We start from the raw sequence: 21,616 nt of genomic DNA, 5'->3' as shown, positions 1-21,616 counted from the left end.
TCCTAGAATTCATAAACTCAAAATCTATGGAACAACTAAAAACATACTGGACCTGATCATCACCAACATGGGGACTCTATGCCCCAGACCAGAAGTGTATCCCTCACTGGTAAGATCAGACCATAAACTAATCTCACTGGATATTCACATCCTGACCCCACCCCCTGCCCAGAAAACCACAGTGAAAATCTTCTCTAAAGCAAATTTCACACTCCTCAAAACCGAGGTGGAATCCTTCAAAGCCCCCGGGCCTGTGGAAAATACGGCCCAGACCACAGAATCCTTTATAAATGCATTCTATGAACACCTTCAGGAATGCATGGATCATGCAATCCCAAATAAAACCAAGACCCAATCCTCCAAAGGCAGACGACCTGTCTGGTGGACCCCAGCCATAAACAAACTATACAATAGAAGGAGGAAGCTACTACATGATAGAGCAAAATCCCAAAAAGGGAAGGTATCTCTAATCAGTATTAGCAAAAAACTAAGGGCACTCATAAAATCGTCAAAGGCCAGCTTTGAGAGAAAAATTGCACAAGACACTAAAGATAATTACAAGGCTTTCTTTAGTTATGTTAGGAACCTGGGTGGGAATTCCCAGATATGCTCAGAATTAGTCCAAAATGACAAAAAATACACAGATCCCACAGACATTGCCAACATCCTAGCTGACAGGTTCAGCGCAAACTTCTCCCCACCAAAAGGGCAAATATCTATCCCAGCAGAGTGCTGCCCCCCTGACATCTCAGATGCTCAGGTGGGAGCCGCCCTCTCCAAAGCAAAAAACACAGCATCAATGGGACCAGACGGTGTCCCAGGCTGCGTCCTACATGAACTCCAAGAAGAGCTAAACCCAAACATAAAACTACTGTTCAATCTCAGCCTTACCTCAGGATATGTACCCAAAGAGTGGCGTACAGCAACAGTGGTCCCTCTCCACAAAGGTGGTGCCTCAATGGACCCTGGAAACTATCGCCCCATAAGCCTGACTAGCTTGGTCTGCAAAGCTATGGAAAGGATCATCATGGACCTCATAAATAAAGATATTGGGGACCTACAGACACTGGATCCTACCCAGTTTGGCTTTGTTAAGGGCAGATCCTGCCTCTTAAACCTGGTTGACTTCTTTGAAACAGTCACCAAGGCCATTGACGAAGGGAAGGTGGTCCACACAGCCTAGCTGGATCTCGCAAAAGCCTTCGATACAATACCCCACTCAGGCATTATAGATAAGCTCACCAGATTAAATATAAACCCCTATGTCACTAGATGGATTGCAAACTGGCTCAAGGACAGAACCCACATGGTTAGAATTGCTGGAGCCATGTCAGACTCCAAACCAGTTACAAGTGGCATCCCACAAGGCTCAGTCCTGGGACCTCTCTTGTTTGGTATATATTTCTCGGAGGTACAGGCCAACATGGAAGGACTGTGGCTGACCAAGTTCGCAGATGACTGCAAACTGGGCACCATAATCGACTCTCCAGCCAACACAAGCATCCTCCAAAAGGGCCTCATAGAAACAGACAACTGGTGCCAGAGCCATGGCCTCAAGCTAAATGCCAAAAAGTGTATAGTCATCCCCTTTGGCAAAAACAAAGTGCCCACAAATTACCACATAGGTGGTAATCCATTAAGTACAGAAGAAGTCATTAGGGACCTGGGGACCCAAGTTGATAGCAATCTCTCATTTGACAACCACGTGGCCAAAGTGGTTAGAAAAACATTTTATATAGCCCACCTAATCATGAAGGGATTCACATCTAGATTAGGGGAGGTCATCATGCCTCTTTACTCATCCCTCATCAGGCCCATAATCGAGTACAATGCCCCTTTTGGGATGTACCTTACCAAACACCTGCAGCAACTGGAAAGACCCCAAAAGTACCTCACCAAGAGGATCAAAGGGCTCAAACAGATGCCATATGCTGCCCGGTTAAAGAAACTCCAGCTCTACTCAGTGGCATACCGCCTGCTCAGAAGTGACCTGTGCCTGACGTATAAGGCCATGTCCAACCCGGAATTAAGGGACATGCTGCACCTCAAAAAATCCAAATCCCATCGAGCTACACGCTCGAGAGACTTGAACCTCAGCACTGAAATAAATAGGACATGCTGGAGGGACAGATTCATAACCCAGAGGCTCCCTTCACTATGGAATAAAATCCCAGTCCAGGTTAGGCAGAGTCCCTCATTGACTCTCTTCAAGAAGAATCTTGATGAGTGGATGGGAGATCATAGGTTTACCCCGGGTATCACTTCTGTGTCACTGTTAGACAGAGGCACAGTATACTAACCTCGAAAAAGGGCATAGCAAAATTAATTTAAAATGGGTGGCGAAAGCCAAACATACTCTGGCTAGGCTTATAAATGCCCTAGGGCAGATAGCCTAGTATGAACCTATGAACCTATGAACATATAATTCTAACCAGCCAAGTTTTTTAAGGTTAAGGCAGTGGTGAGTATGATCAAGGTGTTCCTGTTATAAATTTGGCAATATGATTATAGGCAACAGATAGTTTATTGAGCTCTCGCTTATTGAGGAAGGAAAGTACCGGGGAGGCATATAATAGGGTGGAGAGGAGGTGAGTGCGAGCAATGGTTAGTTTGGCATGAGGAGTTAGAAGGTGCCGTTGATGGATTCAACGTGCAAGTGGAGGTTCTTGTCATAGGGGAGTAGCTAAAGTGGGGAAAAATAGCAGTGACTTAGTTTTTGTTGGATTTAGGATGAGTTTCAGTTCAGAAAACTATTTTTCGACTATAGCAAAACAGTGTTGGGTGACTGCTTGGAGATTAGGGAGAGAAACTTCAGAGCAGATCAGGGTGGAGTCATCTGCATATTGAATGCATGTGGCTTTGGGGATGACTGAGTGAAGATCATTTATGAAAACGGAGAAAAGAAGGGGACCAAGTATAGAGCCCTGAGGAACTCCAATGGTGTTGGGGAGCAGGTGAGATAGCCTGTTTTGCCACTGGACAGCTTGTTGCCTACCAGAAAGGTAAGCATTAAACCAACTTAGAGCTAGGTTGTCAAGATGTAGGGTTTCCAGGGTGTGGAGCAGTAGCTGGTGATTGACCATGTCGAAGGCTTTCGATAGGTCAAGAAAGAGAGCAGAGGATATTAATTTGTTATTACAGTTGCTATTGACTGAGTCAACAAAGGAGAGGAGGGCAGTGGTTGTACTATGATGGGGGCAAAAACCATGTTGAGTTTTAGACAAAAGATTGTTAAGGGTGAGGTAGTGTAGAAGTTGTTTGTGAACACACCGTTCCATAATTTTAGCTATTGGAGACAGTATTGCTATAGGTCTGTAGTTAGATGTTTCCATGGAGGAGCCTCCTTTATGAAGTGGGATTATGTATGAAATTTTCCAAATGGGGGGGATGGTAGCCTCAGTTATAGTTCTGTTAATCAAGATTGATATGGGATAGGCAATGGCATCTGACGCTATTTGTAGGTATTCCGCTGGGAGACGATCAGCCGCTAGGGTGGATGGTTTAAGTTTTTTCAATAGGGTACGAATATAGGAGGTAGATACTGGTTGTAAGTTAAAGGAGGGAGGAGCTGAGTCATTAGCATGAGTTAAGGAGGAGGAAGAAGTAGTTAGCTGACTGGCTAGGGACTGGATGGTCTCGGTAAAAAAAGAGTTAAAAGTATTGGCTATTTCTTCTGGATCTTTCCCAATAAGTTTCTCAGGGGTGGGGGTAGTTGATTTCCCAGGATGGAGGAGGTTATTAAATCCAGCCCAGAACTTCTTTGGATTATTCTGGTGTTTATCCTGGAGGTGACAGAAGTACTGTTTTTTATCTCGAGTAATGGCTGTTTTAGTGGAGTTTCTAAGCTGTTGAAATTTGATGCGATCTAGGGGAGCTTTAGTAGCTCTCCATTTATCCCAGGCCTGGTCTCGGAGTTTAATTTTAGTTTTGGATTCTCTAGTTAGCCAAGGTGCTATCCGTTCCTTGGATCTGATTAGTCGGTTTGGGGCATGAGAGTCGAGTATGTTAAGGAATGTGTCATTAAAGTAGGTCACGCTCTCATCTATGGGTAGAGTTTTTAGGATGGACCAGTTACAGGATTTAAGTTCTGCTAGGAATTGTTCTGGGACAAATTTCTTCTTGTTTCTAACAAGTTTATATAAGGGAAGGTTAGTACATGTAAATTTGTGTTTTATAATATAAGTGACAAGGTGGTCGCTGAGGTCATTGGGGAGGGTCCCAGTGGTATAATTATGTGTGTCCTTATTGGTAAGAATCCAGTCAATGGTGCTCTCTTTTTGCTGAGCATTTCCAATTCTAGTTGGAGATATAATATTTTGGGAGAAACCATGTAAATTAATAGGATGGGGATTCATCTGGGCGGAGCAATGGGACCAGTCAATATTGAAGTCCCCTAGTACTATGGTTTCTTGAGGGTAGTTGGTGGCTAACCAACTTAGAGTTTGCTCCAAGTTTTCTAAGTTCTTCCCTGGTGGAATATAAATTACTATAAGATTGATACATTTTTGGGTGTTTAGGCATATCTTTAGGGCAATAAGTTCTATATTAGAGACCTTGGGAGGTTGTAATGGATTCATAATGATATTCAATGTATTCCTAAACATTACAGCTATTCCCCCGCCCCTTTTATTTATCCGATCAATCCTAAGGATATTATACCCAGGTGGGAGAATCTCTTCATCCTTTGTGGCAGGTTTGAGCCATGTTTCCGATAGACACATAATGTCAGGGAAATGTGTAGCTAACATAGCATGTAAGTTATGAACCTTGTTGTTTATGCTTCTTAGATTAAGATGGAAGATGAGGAGGGAGCTAGTAGAAGTTTGAGCTAATTTTGATGTGACAGAATCTGGGTTAGTGGTTGGGCCTGGGTTGGGGTGAATGTCACCATCTTTGGTAATACATTTTTTCAGGTGGTCTAAGAATCTTTGGAGTTTGCATAGTAACTTAAGAGTAGGTTTAATGGTGGATACCTTAGGGTGGCGGAGGGTAAGATGCACTCTTTTGAAGCATAGAGTTTTAGCAGGGTAGAGAGAAGGTGAAATAAGATTAGGGGGAAGGTTTGTGTGAATGGTTGTGTGACCCTTGGGGAAGGGAATTCCCAAAAGTGTTTGGTTTTCATATCTTGATAAAAGATAAGGAATAAGAAGGAGTAGAACTATAGGAGGGATGATAGAATACATAATTTTACCCATGATATAGAGAGAGAATGGCTAGTGGGATGGGAGGACTAAGGAGAGCTTACTAAATATTGGAGGATGGCCGGGAGTGTGGGAGGAGGAGTAGTAAATTGGGGGGCGGTCGTAATTGGTAGAGAGCAAGGTGGGATGGGTTAGTTAACCTAATAAATGTGGAGGTAGTGGGGGTGGGTGGGATATGGGGGCAGGGTGGGGCACAGAGCAAGCCCGAGCAGAGCGAGGGCGAAGCGGAGCAGGGAATACACCTGCCAGGAGTTTGCAGGGTCTTAAAGGCCAGCTGGATGTGAGTACTGAAGACTGCTGTTAGAACAAACACTTTGCTTATGCAAGGATCTAGTTTCTTATAATAGATGATAATACAGGTGAAGTAATGTCTAGCTTCTAGCCTATTCACTGTTTATGGGTGGACATAATACAGGGACTAGAGTATAGGTCTTTGTGAAGGCAGTTTAACTTAGGCTGCCAGCTATGTTTCAAGGTACTGTTTAGTTGCCTGCCAGCGGGACACTTTCCTGGCTAATAAATTATAGCAAGGGTATAGTTTTTACCCTAAGTCTTTTGGGATGGTGTGCTTTTATTACTAATGGCAAGAACAAGCCTGTGCGTTCGCACCGTGGTTGGAGTCCTTCGATGTCAGCGCCTAGAACCTGGGAGCCACGCAGTGATAGTTTGTGTGGGGGGATTCCTAAGATGAGATTAAGGAAAGAGACAACATTTTAATGTCACAATAATTGACATACAATAGCATAGGAGAAACTATACCAGTACAATCAGTTTCCAGGGCTAGAGATCGTCTAATAGAGTAGTCAGCAGGGGAAAGAAATAGGTACAAAACACAACTCAGGCCACAGTTAAACTGCACACAATAGCTGTTAAAAACAAGTAGTGCGTATCAAGGATAGAAGGCATCAGCCAGTCCTCTGTGAAATAGCATAACACCAGGCTTAGCGCTAGCTTTACAATAGCTGTTTATACTTTAGCTAGTTGAAACGCTAGTTGTAACGCCTTGCACCATAGGAGGTTAAAGCGTTATGATACTTAACAAGGACTTCTAATGTTGAATACATTTACAAATTCCTCAGACCTAACACACAAGAACTTCTAATAGTAATACATTTACACATTCCTCAGACCTGACACACACAGTGCGCGTATAATTAGTAATATAGTTTAAAGTTTGGTCAGATATATGCGTAAACATGCAGGCACAAAAAGGTGTATTTAACACCAAAATACAAGAGATGAACCATGAGACAAGCATAAATCCAAGTAGATCATCAAGCTACTATTAGGCTATGGTAAAAATGCCAAAAAAAAACGCCAACATCTCATTCAATCTCTTGCTGTATATCCTTTAAAGTTTGATAAGCAGTCACACTAACAAAGAACTTGGTATATCCACTGTCTTAACAGTAGCAGAGGTAAAATGCAGAAGAAAAAACAAACTTTTTCAAGTTATAGCGTACCTTCAGGCAAGGAAAGGAGACCGGGCAGGAGGACAGAACAGTACCTGTTATTTTCTGTTTTAAAAAATGGCGGAAAACTAGTGGGGATTAAGAAAACTCGCTGACATTAGGATAACCCTGCCAGGAGTTTGCAGGGTCTTAAAGGCCAGCTGGATGTGAGTACTGAAGACTGCTGTTAGAACAAACACTTTGCTTATACAAGGATCTAGTTTCTTATAATAGATGATTATACAGGTGAAGTAATGTCTAGCTTCTAGCCTATTCACTGTTTATGGGTGGACATAATACAGGGACTAGAGTATAGGTCTTTGCGAAGGCAGTTTAACTTAGGCTGCCAGCAATGTTTCAAGGTACTGTTTAGTTGCCTGCCAGCGGGACACTTTCCTGGCTAATAAATTATAGCAAGGGTATAGTTTTTACCCTAAGTCTTTTGGGATGGTGTGCTTTTATCACTAATGGCAAGAACAAGCCTGTGCGTTCGCACTGTGGTTGGAGTCCTTCGAGGTCAGCGCCTAGAACCTGGGAGCCACGCAGTGATAGTTTGTGTGGGGGGCTTCCCTAAGTCTTTTGGGATGGTGTGCTTTTATCACTAATGGCAAGAACAAGCCTGTGCATTCGCACCGTGGTTGGAGTCCTTCGAGGTCAGCGCCTAGAACCTGGGAGCCATGCGGTGATAGTTTGTGTGGGGGGCTTCCCTAAGTCTTTTGGGATGGTGTGCTTTTATCACTAATGGCAAGAACAAGCCTGTGTGTTTGCACCATGGTTGGAGTCCTTCGAGGTCAGCGCCTAGAACCTGGGAGCCACGCGGTGATAGTTTGTGTGGGGGGCTTCCCTAAGTCTTTTGGGATGGTGTGCTTTTATCACTAATGGCAAGAACAAGCCTGTGCTTTCGCACCGTGGTTGGAGTCCTTCGAGGTCAGCGCCTAGAACCTGGGAGCCACGCAGTGATAGATTGTGTGGGGGGCTTCCTTCAGGCAAGAAAACGTGACCGGGCCTATCTACACATCTACACAAAACACTTCTACACAATCTTGGCAGTCTGTTCACAATGGGCAAACAGACAGGCATAACTGTCATATGTACAGATTTCCACAGAATTACCAGGGTGTGGAACCATAATCCTGTCCACTGCTGCATACCATGGCCAGGAGTCTGCCAGGTCATTGGCATGATAACTGGAGTGCAGCTGGTAATTAAAGATATACCATACCTCTGCACCTCGTAGTACAAGACATCTGGACAACGCATGATGTACTTGTTGGACAGAGGGCTGGAAAGAGGGACATATCACACATAATGGTGTTACAAACTGAAACAGTAGCTGAGGTTACACATGTTGTTGTAACATAACATCCCTGAAGGATATGATGTCTGGAACACCAATGGATGTCAACAGTTACTGACTACAATCCTCACATTATCCTACAACCCCTCGAGGAACAGACCAAGGATAACAGGCAAACATCTGGCCAGTCTGTGGACAGCATGCCAGTGGAGAGGTATGTCAATGGCATATCACTGTCAGCTGTCAAGTCACCCACTAAATGCATGTCCAGATGAATTCTGTCAATCTAGCAACCCTCCATGTGCATAACAGCACTAATAACATATAATCTGTACCCAATTCTGGAGCTTTGTTTCCCATGTTCATAGGTTCATAGGTTCATACTAGGCTATCTTCTCTAGGGCATTTATAAGCCTAGCCAGAGTGTGTTTTGCTTTTGCCACCCATTTTAAATGAATTTTGCTATGCCCTTTTTTGAGGTTAGTATAATGTGCCTCTGTCTAACAGTGACACAGAAGTGATACCCGGGGTAAGCCTACTATCTCCCATCCACTCATCAAGATTCCTCTTGAAGAGAGTCAATGAGGGACTCTGCCTAACCTGGACTGGAATTTTATTCCAGATTGAAGGGAGCCTCTGGGTTATGAATCTGTCCCTCCAGCATGTCCTATTTATTTCACTGCTGAGGTTCAAGTCTCTCGAGCGCGTAGCTCGATGGGATTTGGATTTTCTGAGGTGCAGCATGTCCATTAATTCCGGGTTGGACATGGCTTTATACATCAGGCACAGATCGCCTCTGAGCAGGCGGTATGCCACTGAGTAGAGCTGGAGTTTCTTTAACCAGGCAGCATATGGCATCTGTTTGAGCCCTTTGATCCTCTTGGTGAGGTACTTTTGGGGCCATGTTGTTGGCCTGTCTCCACATGTCCTGTATTGTGAGGTATTTTTACCTACTGCCTGTGAAGCTGTAGCCCCCACACTTCCATAATGTCACTCACACAAGCCAGGAAAATGCGCAAGGTGCACATGAAGGGCATCCCATATGTTAGAACTAGCAGCAGTATCCAGGCTAACACAACAATACTTTGTGGGCACCTACATAGCTTTATGGCTTCAGCAATAACCGACAGGACAACATCAACCCCTTCAAGGTTGGCTGAACACCTGTCATGGACAGCAGCAATACACAACTACCATCATAGGTGGAAATAATCACAGGATAGGCCAAGAAGGAACAGGTGCCTCATTGGAAGCCATGTCACCTTGTTCTGCACAAACAAATAAGGTCACAGGTGATGTACCCTAGGGCTGTCTTGAGTGCAAGCTGGAGACATCCACTAAGGCCAATAACTAGGCCTTCCAGATGTGTGTCTGCAATTCCAGAGTTCACACACATATCTGCTCTGTAGCAGTGTTCAATAACACCACATACACATATGCCATGGATATAGGCAACCGGCTGCAGACAGGTGAAGTGTAAACATCACCCCCTGCCCTCCCCATAGGTACACATGTGCATGGACAGCACCTGCCCCCCACCCCTCATGATCAGGAAGCAGGTCTGTAATGCCCTCTCAAAGGTAACACATAGAGGTCTCCATAGGCCTGATGCCATTCCTGGCTGCATCCAACATGAACACAGGCATGGGCTTTCAGACCCATTCTGCAGTGTAGTCAATCACAGCCTGAGCACCAGTGTCATCCCATCTGCACAGAGGACAGACAGAAAATTGATAGAAAACAGGTTATGCATTAGCATTAATGTTCAGAAGGATACAAGTCTGAAACTGAAATGCATTCCAGTATGTCATGACGGCAGTCCTCAATGACATGGCCAAAAACTGCAATACTCTCCATTTAATATAGTAATATAATATTAATATCCAATAGGTGAGAAATAAAAATATACAGCTCAAATTGACAAACCAAGATAGTGTAGTGGTCAGAGTCCCAGCTTTGCATGCAGGCATACAAGGTTTGAGTAATACAACAGGCAATCCAAATTTAGATGGGAAAGCAGTGTTAAAAGCGCTATGTTCATATTAAAATATGTGGTAAGTTATTTTTGTCACCCAGGGTAGTGTAGCTGGTGTAAAATGGATGTGTGAGTGCATATAACATGTGAAAAGACCCATGTATACATGTGTCCCATATATTATGATTACTCCCCTTGCTACTGTAATGAAAGCACATACAACCATGCCATGTAATGGAAATCATATACACTTACTAAATTAAGTCATTAGTTTGCTATATTATGAGAATGAACTGTGATCAATGGTTAGCAATGCTCAGCTATGCTTAGCAGGTTTAACGACACATTTATGTTGTCCTCACCCCTCTCTCTGGGGTTTGAGTCTCCAAATTCACCTCCAAATTCTGTACAAATGCACAGCTATTGCTGTATAAGAAATGGGCAGCCATGGGCCTTTTGTACACACACTCTGCACATTCACAGCTATCTATCATATTGTTCTACCCTCAGCTTGCTCCTTTTCCACCACTTTCCTATCACCCCTTTCTCTTTTCTTTTAAAGAATTAGTGCAGGTGTAAGTGTGAGCAAGCGATTGTAAGAGCAACAAAATTTCCACCCTGCCACATCTTGAGCCCAGGGATCTGTACACCATAGTCAGAGCAATGTACTCCTACAGCATTTGAGCTGTAGGGATTGCTGATGCTTTTTCCAACATATGCTCATTCAACAGTAGGGAAAAGATTCCGCAGAATCAGTCAGGGTTCATATTTGCTCAAATATATGGGTCTACTTCATATGACCTAAATTTAATTTGACTGAAATTAATTTGACTGAGACCAAAACACTGAAAGTTCAAAAGACTGAAAACTCATTTGACTGAAACCCATAACACTGACACATTAAAGTAAAAGGTATATGCCCTTTTCCCCCACTGTAGTGTGATCCTGGGGTTAATATATATAGTTAGGGGGGGTGTGGAGGGCAAAGCCCCCCACATAGTTTAGGTAAATATTGTTTTCTGCAAAGAGTTATTCATTGCAGTTATAAATATCCATGTGTATGTTTTAAAATGTATAAAGTATGTGGAGGGCTTCACCCCCCACACCCCCCAATGTGGGGTGCTGTGCCCCCAAAACCCCTCTAACAATATATACTATCTCCAGAATCTCACTACAGTGGGGGAAAGGGCATATACCTTTTACTTTAATGTGTCAGTGTTATGAGTTTCAGTCAAATGAGTTTTCACTCATTTGAAATTTCAGTGTTTTGGTCTCAGTCAAATGAATTTCAGTCAAATGAAATTTAGGTCATATGAAGTAGACCCAAATGTATATATGTATGGAGATGCATATATATGGACAAATATATACATAATATAAATAGTGATATACATATAAAATAGACAGATACACACACACACACACACACACACACACACACATATATATATATATATATATATATATATATATATATATATATATATAAATGAAGAAACTATACATAGATAGAAAAACAAATATATTTATACATATATATATATATATATATATATATATATATATACTCATAACATGTAGTGTAGTCATACCTCAGAACCATACCTACCAACCCCCTACTGCAAAAAATCTGGCTCAAGGCTGTCCAAATGGGGGGACAATGGGACAAACTAGGGATATATTTCAAATATCGCTCGTATAAATGTAGAATGTTGCCAGAATGACAGGGTTTGTTTCAGCATACATGTTCTGAAGGATATGAGTTTTGAAAATGAAATGTATGTCATCATTTACTGTCAGAAATCCTCAGAGCATGATCGTGATTTACCAGGGATATGAAAATAATGCATCTGTGGAACAGACCAGAAATATGAGCAATAAACCTGGACATACTGCAACAGTCCAGACAGTTCCAAGGTAGGTTCAGAACCCCTTAGTGCAAAAAACCTGGGCCAGGTCTGACAAAGTAGGGGAGAATGACATGGAAATAGGGACATATCTGAAATACTGGAGTAGATAAGCTGACACAGTTTCTGCAGTAACACCCTCATGTCTCTCCTAACATATATTGACTGAAATAGCACAAATCCAGCACTAGTTAGTGAATTAAATCCTCACGTCAGCCCACTGATCTGCCAGAAATACACAACACTTATGGGGGCCAAGCAACACTAGGTCTTACAAATATCTGGACATAACATCACATTAGGGAAACTACACTTAGCTGCTAAACATGTCACCAACCACTGTCCAAACTACAGTCAGACTGACACAACACTAACCCAAATCTGCTAGCAGGAATTACACATGTATTGGTAAATATATCAGGCACTACAGGGATGTCACAGCACTGAAAAACAGACTCCAGTGTGAAAGTGCATACCCACAACCAATTCACCCACAGTCACAGTGACATACCAATAAGCCAAAGGAACAGTACTGTATAAGGACTGTGTAAACAAAAATATCTCAACATGTTTGCCACTCACGCACTATCCCCACATATACAAAAATATCTCAACATGTTTGCCACTCACACACTATCCCCACATATACTTGCCCAATTCACAGTGTACTATGATGCCTGACTGTGGTATGGGAGATGTCCCAGGCTGCTCCTACAAACATATATCGCCGATATACCACCAGAAACAGGAGCAGCATGCACAGGCAGATAGAAAAGTAGCCATAACACATGCATCCACGTCCCTCCCTACACAGGCCAAATAACATTGACACAATATACTGCTACATAATCTTGACAGTCTGTCAACAATTGCCAGAAATACGCAGACCTCTCAACAGTACAGAGTCCCACAGAATGTCCAGGCTTTCTCCTCATATATAAGACCTCTTCCACATAACATGTCTGTCAGTCTGATACATCACTGGGATAATGTCAGAAATGTAGGCTCTAAATAATCACATACCATACCTATCAACCTCTTAATGCATAACATCTGGACAAAGCATGACGTAATTGTGGGACAGAGGCCCAAAAACAGGGGGTTATTTGAAATATTGCTGTTATAAACTGAGGATATTGCTGTTGTAAGAGGGTTAGTTGTAACATATCTTTTCTGAGGGATATGAGGTCAGAAACACAAATGGATGTTAGCAGTTACTGACTGCAATCCTCAGAGTATGCTATTGGTTTTCCAAAGACAAAAAAATGTCTGAGGAACACACCAAACATAGGGGTCCAAATTCTGGAAATTCTGTGAATAGCTCTATAGGTGAGAGTTATGTCAAACACAAAACACTGTCAGAGTTAAAAATCACACATGAACTCCATGTCCACACAAACCCTGATAGACTAGCATTAATACAAATGTATAACAGCAATACTTAAATTCTGTCCCTATGTCTGGAATGCTCTCACCCATTCTGTTGGACTGTCTCCACAGGTTTGGTTGTAAAAGGTATTTCCAAATACCCTCTGTGATGCTGCTGTTCACACACTTCCATGAAGTACCCCTCACTGGCAAGGAAAAGGGCCAATGCTCACATGACGTACTCAATGATAGGAGTGTGTTGCCATGCCATTGGCTATATGAATAATAACACAGCTGTCCTGCATGCAATTGGTGCACAGGCCATCAGCTGCTCATGAGCATTACCTACAAAAGGCAAGCTGCTGCCTCTGCAAAACAGATGTACACCCTACATCCTTGAGAGAGAGAGAGAGAAAAAAAAAACAGCGAAAAGAAAAATAAAGAACAAAGACATAACCACCTACACTTGAATAAAACAAAAAAGCTATGTCAAACAAGTAAGCATGTAATGGACTGCAGTAGGGGGTATGTAAGAATGGGAAATAGGAGCTGTAACATATATGTCTCAACAAGACCTGCTGTACTGATATACCACTAATCAGAACCTATGGCCATAGCATCTGGGTCTGTCTGCAGTGACATAGATCATAGGTCAGGCCCCTGAGTCACCCCAGGAAAGGATGGCTCACATATGACTACTACTGCAGTGTGTGTTGTACAATACTGACTGTGACAATGCTAGGCCATCTACTGGGATTTCGAACATATCCATATCTTACTTGTGAATAGAACTAAGATATACTTGGTTGACACAGAAATGTGAGAGACCTATACATGGTATTTGAATAGTAGAGTACTGTTGCACATGTGTGCGTTGAAGGGCATGTGATATACTGAGCTCATACCATTAAACTGCCCAGTGTTATGCACACTGATCGTATGTGTGCCTCATTTTTGTAGTCATTTACTCATACAGTTGTGTGATGTCTGGCAAATCATTGGTAAATCTGTGAAGACTGACATTACAACGTCTCCTTCTTTTTCTTCTGGCTGTGGATCATCTGTTGCCATTTCTGCCTATCCTCTGCATCCTGCTCTGTCACACCAACCACCTGCATGTCCTCTCTCACCATATCCAGGAATCTTATCTGAGGCCTTCCTTTTTTACTCTTATCTGACAGCTTCATCCTTACCATAATTTTCCCAATATACACAGTATCCCTGTGCAGCACATGTCCAAACTGATGTAATCTTGCGTCTCTGGCTTTGTCTGAAAACCGGCCAGCATGGGTTGACCATATCATATACACATTGCTAATCCTGTCTAACCTTGTCACAACCAGTGCAAATCCTAACATCTGTAACTCTGCCACGTCCATCTCTGACTCCTGCCTTTCTGTCAGTGACACTGTCTTTAACCCATATAACATAGCTGGTCTCACTACCCTGTTGTAGACCTTCCCTTTCACTTTTACTGGTACTTATCTGTCACAAATCAGTACTGACACTCTTCCTCACCCTCTCCATCTTGCCTGTACTCTCTTCTTCATCTGTCCTCTACAGTCGTCATTACTCTGAAATGTTGATCCCAATCATTTATACTCATCCACCTTTGCCAACTCTACTCCCTGCTTCCTCGACATTCCACTACCCTCCTTCTCATTCACACACAGATATTCTTAGTCCTGCTGACCATCATTCCTCTCCTATCCTCTCTAGAGCATATCTCCACCTCTACAGGGTCTTCTAAATCTGTACCCTACTCTCAGTACAGATCACAATGTCATTTGCAAACATCATAGTCAATGTGTTCTCCTGTATGATCTTGTCTGTCAACCTGTTCAACATTGCAAATAAGAAAGGGCTCACAGCTGATCCGTGATGTCATCCCACCTCCACCTTAAATGCATCTTTCACTCACACTGCAGACCTAACCACTGTCACACCACCCTTGTACATATCCTGTACCAGTCTTACATATATCTCTGCCACTCATGACTTCCTCATACAATACCACTACTTCTCTCTAGGCACCCTGCCATATGCTTTTTCTATATGCAGAAAGACACAAAACAACTCCTGACCTTATCTGTACTACTCCATCAACACTCTCAGAGCAAACATCGCATCTGTAGTGTTCTTATCTGACATGACAACATACTACTGACCACTACTCATCACCGCCCTGCTTAACCTAACTTCCACTACTCTTTCCCATGACTTCATGCTGTGACTGATTAATGTTATCCCTCTGTAGTTACTACAGCTCTGTACATCAACCTTATTCTTAAAATGGTACACAACCACATTTGCTCCACTCCACATGCAGCCTCTCACTTTCCAAGATATCATTAAACAATCTGGTGAAAACACCACTGCCATTTCTCCTAAACACCTCCATGCTACCACAGGTATGTCACGTGGACCAACAGGCTTTCCAGTATTCATCCTCTTCATAACTATCCTTACTTCCTCCTTGGTAAGCCATTGCATTTCCTGATTCACCATAACCACATCATCCAACCATCTCTCTCTCATTGTCTTCATTCATCAGCCTCTCAAAGTACTCAGTCCATCTGCTCAGCTCACTCTCCTTTCTTGTCAGTATGTTTCCCTCATTATCTTTTATTGCCCTTATCTGCTGCACATCTGGTACAAGTTTTTTCATCCCTCCTTAGTGTCCAACCTGTCAGCCAAGTCATCATATGATTCATCCTTAGCCTTTGCTACCTCTCTCTTTGCCATGCACCTCATCTTCTTATATGCCTGTCTACTTTGCTCATCTCTCCGACAATCCCATTCTTTCATCCCCAACCTCTTTTTCTGTATACTATCCTGTACTTCCTCAGTCCACCACCAGGTGCCCTTGTACTCTTTCCTTCATCCACGTCACACCAAGCACCTTTCTAGGCATCTCCCTTACTAGCTCTTCTGTACTTACCCAGATATTTGGTAAATAATCACTGCCACCCAGTGCCTGTCTTAACTCTTCCCTGAACTCCATCTCACAATCACCCATTTCCAGTTCTCAACATTTGATCCTTGGTGCTGCCCTCACACTCCTCCTCTTCTTGATCATCAGTGTCATCTTACAGACCAACAGTCTGCTACCTAACTACACTGTCCCCTGTCACCACTTTACAGTCTCCAATCTCCTTCAAACTGGCCCTCCTACATTTGATATATTCTACCTGTGTGCATCTCCCCCCACTCTTGTATGTTAGCCTATGCTCCTCCCTTTTGTTATAGTATGTATTCACCATGGCCATGTCCATACTTTTTGCAAAATCCACTACCATCTCACCATTTGCATTCCTTTGCTTAACACCATATATACCCATCCCTTCCTCATCCCCTCTGTTCCCTTCACCAACATGCCAAATGAAATCTGCTGCAATCCCCACTCTCTCACCCTTGGGTACAGTCATCATCATGTCATCCAACTGATTTCACATTTCTCTTTCTCATCCACCACATAAGCAACTTGCGTAGCATAGGCACTAACAACATTCATCATTACACCATCCATTTCCAGTTTCATAAACATCACACTATTAGACACTCATGCCATCTTCCAAAAACACCCTTGGCATAATGTTCCATCAGGATAACCACTACCCCCTTTCCCCTCCCATCCACACCCTGATAGCGCAATTGTGACCTGCCTCCAATACATCTAGCCGTACTCCCCTTCCATCTGGTCTCTTGCACAGACAATATATCCACCTTCCTCTGGCCATCATATCAGCCAGCTCTGTCCCTATACAGTCATACTGCCAACATTAAAAGTTCTTACCCTCACTACCACACTCCTAGCCTTTCTCCTCTCTTCCTGCCATATGAGTGTTGGATATCCTCCAGGGTATGTCTGTCAATGTAAAGGCTACTGTGCTGTTGAATGACTCAAGTGTGTTACAGCAATATTAAGACAGTGTCACTAATTTAGTCTCATTAACCCCCATGTATGTGTGGTGTCCTACAGATGTCCTACTCTAACGGGTTGAGAGGGATGTCTGGGCAGCAAGACTGTGAATACAGAGTGCCATACTGACATAGAACAGAAATGTATATCAGGTATTATTTGTGCACATGCCAGTATGAATAGGTGAATCTGGCCACCTCATAGGAACAGACATGGGATGCAAAATGTCAGTTAACTAAGCTGAATATGTTGTATACATGTGTAATCTTAGTTAATGTGCATCCAACACAGTAACATTTTTACAGCTACGGGTTATTGCATTGCCCTGACACAGCCATGTGTACTACAATAAGCATGATTATCTGCTTGAAATTGGAGAGATGGCCAACTGTGTTATCACTGTGTGTCCATGCCTACAACAAACAGCTATATGAACACCAACATAGCTGTATGGACTCATCAATACCTTACTTGTAAAACTTGCCTCCAGCAAAGTAGAGTAATCCCTTTTGCTGGACAGCAGCAGTACACAAACCACATACTTGGTCCCTATATTGGCTGTACAAGGCAAATTAGGAGCTGGCACCAACTTGGCATCAAGTCAGCCTTTGTTTGATCAAGCATATAAGGTCACAGGTGGAGTACTGTAAGGCTAACTATGAGTACAAATTGGACACATCCACCAAGGCCAATCACAAGGCCATCTTCACATATGTCTGCAATCTCAGAGGGAACAAACCAACCCACCCTGTAATGGGGGTCAATCAGACCACATACACACACAACATAGCTATAGCCAACCTGCTGCAGATAGGTTTAGGGCAAACATCACCCCCTGCCTCAGCATTACTATAGGTGGATATGCACAGCACCCATACCGCTCCCCTCATCACCAGTGAGCAGGTACATATTGCCTACTGAAAGGCAACAAATGTAAGTATTCATGGGACCTGATAACATCCCTGTCTGTATCCTACATGATCTCAGGCATGCGCTTCCAGCTCCATTACACACTGTATTCACACCAAGCCTTGTCACCATCCACACCCCATCTGCATTGAAGATGGCCAATGTCATCCCTCTACACAAACATGAATGAGAAGTAGAGGATTATGACATTAACTAGCCCTCATTGGGGGGAACATGACACATCAGGACCAGCAGTGCAATTCAAGCAGATACAGTGCTGATAGATTACAGGGGAATGCTGTGGTTGTGAGTGGTGGCTACTGGTATTCAATGTATCAGTGCAGGTTCTGTACATACTGTTGCCAGATGTATGAGGTCCTGTGATGTGTTTCCCTTTTTATGTCTTCTAGGTGCAATGTCACATCAGCAAAGGTCTACTTTCTCAGTGTCTAAGACAAATATAATCATAGAAGCCATACTACAGAACCATGCCATAATGTTTGGCCGGAGCCAGCAACATCTGTGGAAGAGGATCAGCCTGTGGGATGACCTAGTCCACAGGGTAAATGATGTTGGCCTGCATGCACGTACATACGAGCAGGTCCGGCATCATGCAACTGACCTCATATGCCATGTCCGGCAAAGGGCTGCTGCAGTGGCCAGGGACTGCACAGACACAGGGGGGCCCAGCCATGCAGCCCCCACTGACACCCACCAAGGAGCTCCTCGGCAACCTTGGGGCACCCATCCCAGTACAACATCAGAGTACAGACCTCCCCCCACATGCTGGAGGTGGGTGACACTCAGACAATGGATGAGAAATGTGCAGGTAAGGCCCAAGTGTAGATTACTAGGCTAGTGTAGCAGACATACTTATAATTCCAGAGTATCTGCGTGCATGTGTCAAGTCAGATTGCAGTTGTGGATGGGGTTTTCTAATGCATAGATGTGGACATCTATGGTGAAGGACAGCAAATTGTGTAGTATTGGGGGTTGTACTGTAATTGTGCAGACATGCTCCCTGTCACTGCAAGACTTCTGGACAGAGACAAACAGAATGGTGGGACAAACAGCCTAAGATAGGGACATGTGTGAAACATTACTTTCATACAGTGGATATAAACAGTGTACACACCCCTGTTAAGATGTCAGGTGTTTGTGATATATATATATATATATATATATATATATATATATATATATATATATATATATATATATATACAAATTGAGACCACATTATGTCAGTCCACACCTTTTCCAACCTGTAATGTGACCTATGACATGAGCAATTCACTTTCTAAAACCAATCAATCTGGTGGGCACCAAATATGGAGTATGCAAACCTTGCAATAAGCTGGATGCATATGTGTGCACACCCTTCAAATAATATTTTATTGCATCAGCTTGTGATTTACCGACAGCATTCAGTCTGCTTGGGTACACACCAGCCATCAAGTAAAGACACTCTGAGTAACACCAAATAACTGTCTGCTGTCCAAGTAGGATATTCATGACATTTGCTCAGTTGCCTGCAACAGCAACAGCCATGGCTTGCAGACAGCTTACAAAGCAGCAAAGGGATCTCATATTTAAAAGGTATCCATCAAGAGTAGGGTACAACAACATTACCACAGCACTGGATACACTATGGAAGACAGTGGAGACAGTTGTCAAAAGGTGGATTGAATATGGGATAACAGTCCTGTTGAAAAGAACCTGTCATCCCTCCAAAAATGATAACAAGACATGTCAAAACCTGGTCAGGCAGGCTGCCAGGAGACATACTGCAACACTGAGGGAGTTTTAGGAATCTCTTGCAAGTACTGGTGTTGTGTACTACATGTAAGAACACTCTACCATATTCTGCATACGCCTGGCCTATGGGGTATGGTCAGAAGATGGAAGCATTTCCCCACACCAAAAAACATCCAGGGGTAGATACAATTTGCAATACAGCACATCAAGTCTCCCAAAAGCATGTGTGAAAATGTGTTATGGTGTAATGAGACTATGGATTGACCTCACAGCCACAATACCAAAAGGTATGTGTGATGCACAAGCAACACCCCTCTTAACCTGGACACCAACATTCCCATGGTGAATCACACTGGTGGCAATAGCCTGCTGTGGGGATGCTGTTCCAAAGCCAGGACTGGGCCTGTAGTCATGGTGGTGGGAATTCTGAACAGTTCCAAATAATACCCATGTCTGGCACAAATCCATCATGCATCTGCAAGGTTGCTGAGGATGGGGAGGGTTGTCAGACTTCAACATGACAAAGACCTGAAGCATACACCCAAAGCAACCTAAGAAAGGCTCCACCTGAGCACAGTCATGGTTATGGATTGGTCCAGCCAAAGCCTAGACCTACACGAGATAGACAATCCCCAGTGCGACCTGATGAGGGCTGTGCACATGAGTTGCCCTTGCAATCTGACAGAGTTGAGTTACCTTTGCATAGAAGAGTGCCCAAACAATGCCAAGTCAAGATGTGCCATGCTGATAGACACCTTCACAAGAAGTGTGAATGCTGTAAGTCACTTACAAGGTGCTTCAACAAAGTATCATTTTAAGGATGTGCACACTTATGCAACCACCATATTGTACATACTGCAGTCATTATATTTTACACATAACACCTCTGTTTGTTTATCGATTGCATTGCACAGGTCATATGGCACATGAAAGGTGGGTAACATATTTGAATGCATTATTGTGGTGTCATATATTACAAGAACATGGCATGGTAACAGGGTTGTGTACAATTATCATATCCACTGTAAGCTTAGAAGGTTGGTGGTGTTACAGGAATTGTGTGACCATACATTTACTACTGGTTTGGAGGTCTGAGACTCAAATGTATATCATTAATCAGTGATGTCACTCCTCAGATCATCCCAGTTATGTATAATAGAAACACGAGTTATGAGAAAAAGAGCAAACATATGAATCAGACATCTAAACATCCTACAAGGATCTGTACAGTTGTGAGGTATATTCTCTAGTACTTGCCACTGTGTTATACAGGTGAACAGCAATGATGTGTACATGGGTGCAGTCAGTGCTGGGGAAGGTCCATTACATAATAACACTAATAATATATCCCAGAGCTCTATATTGTTAGTTACATATAGTAAAACTGGCTGCAATGCATGATGTTGAGGGCTGTGTGTCATGCATGTCACCATTTAGGTAATGTGTGGTTTGTGTTACAGATTTGTGTCATCTCACCTGTAAGTGTGTGTGTGTGTGTGTGTATGTTTGCGTGTGGATACCAGCCAACCTCAAAGTGCAGGTATTAATGCACATATGTTGTCTTCCCTTCAGAGGTGGTGATGGAGTTTGGGGTGTCTCCTGCTTGAAACTTGATGTCACTATCTCTGCAGACTCTGACAATGATGATAGGAATAGTGAGGTACAGGTGGGGTTGTCAGGAGCTGAATCTGTGCCATTGGCTGGCATTCCACTATTGTCCACACCATCCCCGCACACAGTGACAATGCTCACACACATACCCCATCACCAGTGCACACAGGTGATGAACAGATGGCAGATGGTGGCATTGAACAGGTTAGTGTGGTGA

Source organism: Protopterus annectens, chromosome 2.part2, assembly GCF_019279795.1.
Source record: "Protopterus annectens isolate FY-2018-M chromosome 2.part2, PAN1.0, whole genome shotgun sequence".
NCBI classification, from domain to species: domain Eukaryota; kingdom Metazoa; phylum Chordata; order Ceratodontiformes; family Protopteridae; genus Protopterus; species Protopterus annectens.
Note: the sequence above shows the minus strand (reverse complement) of the source record.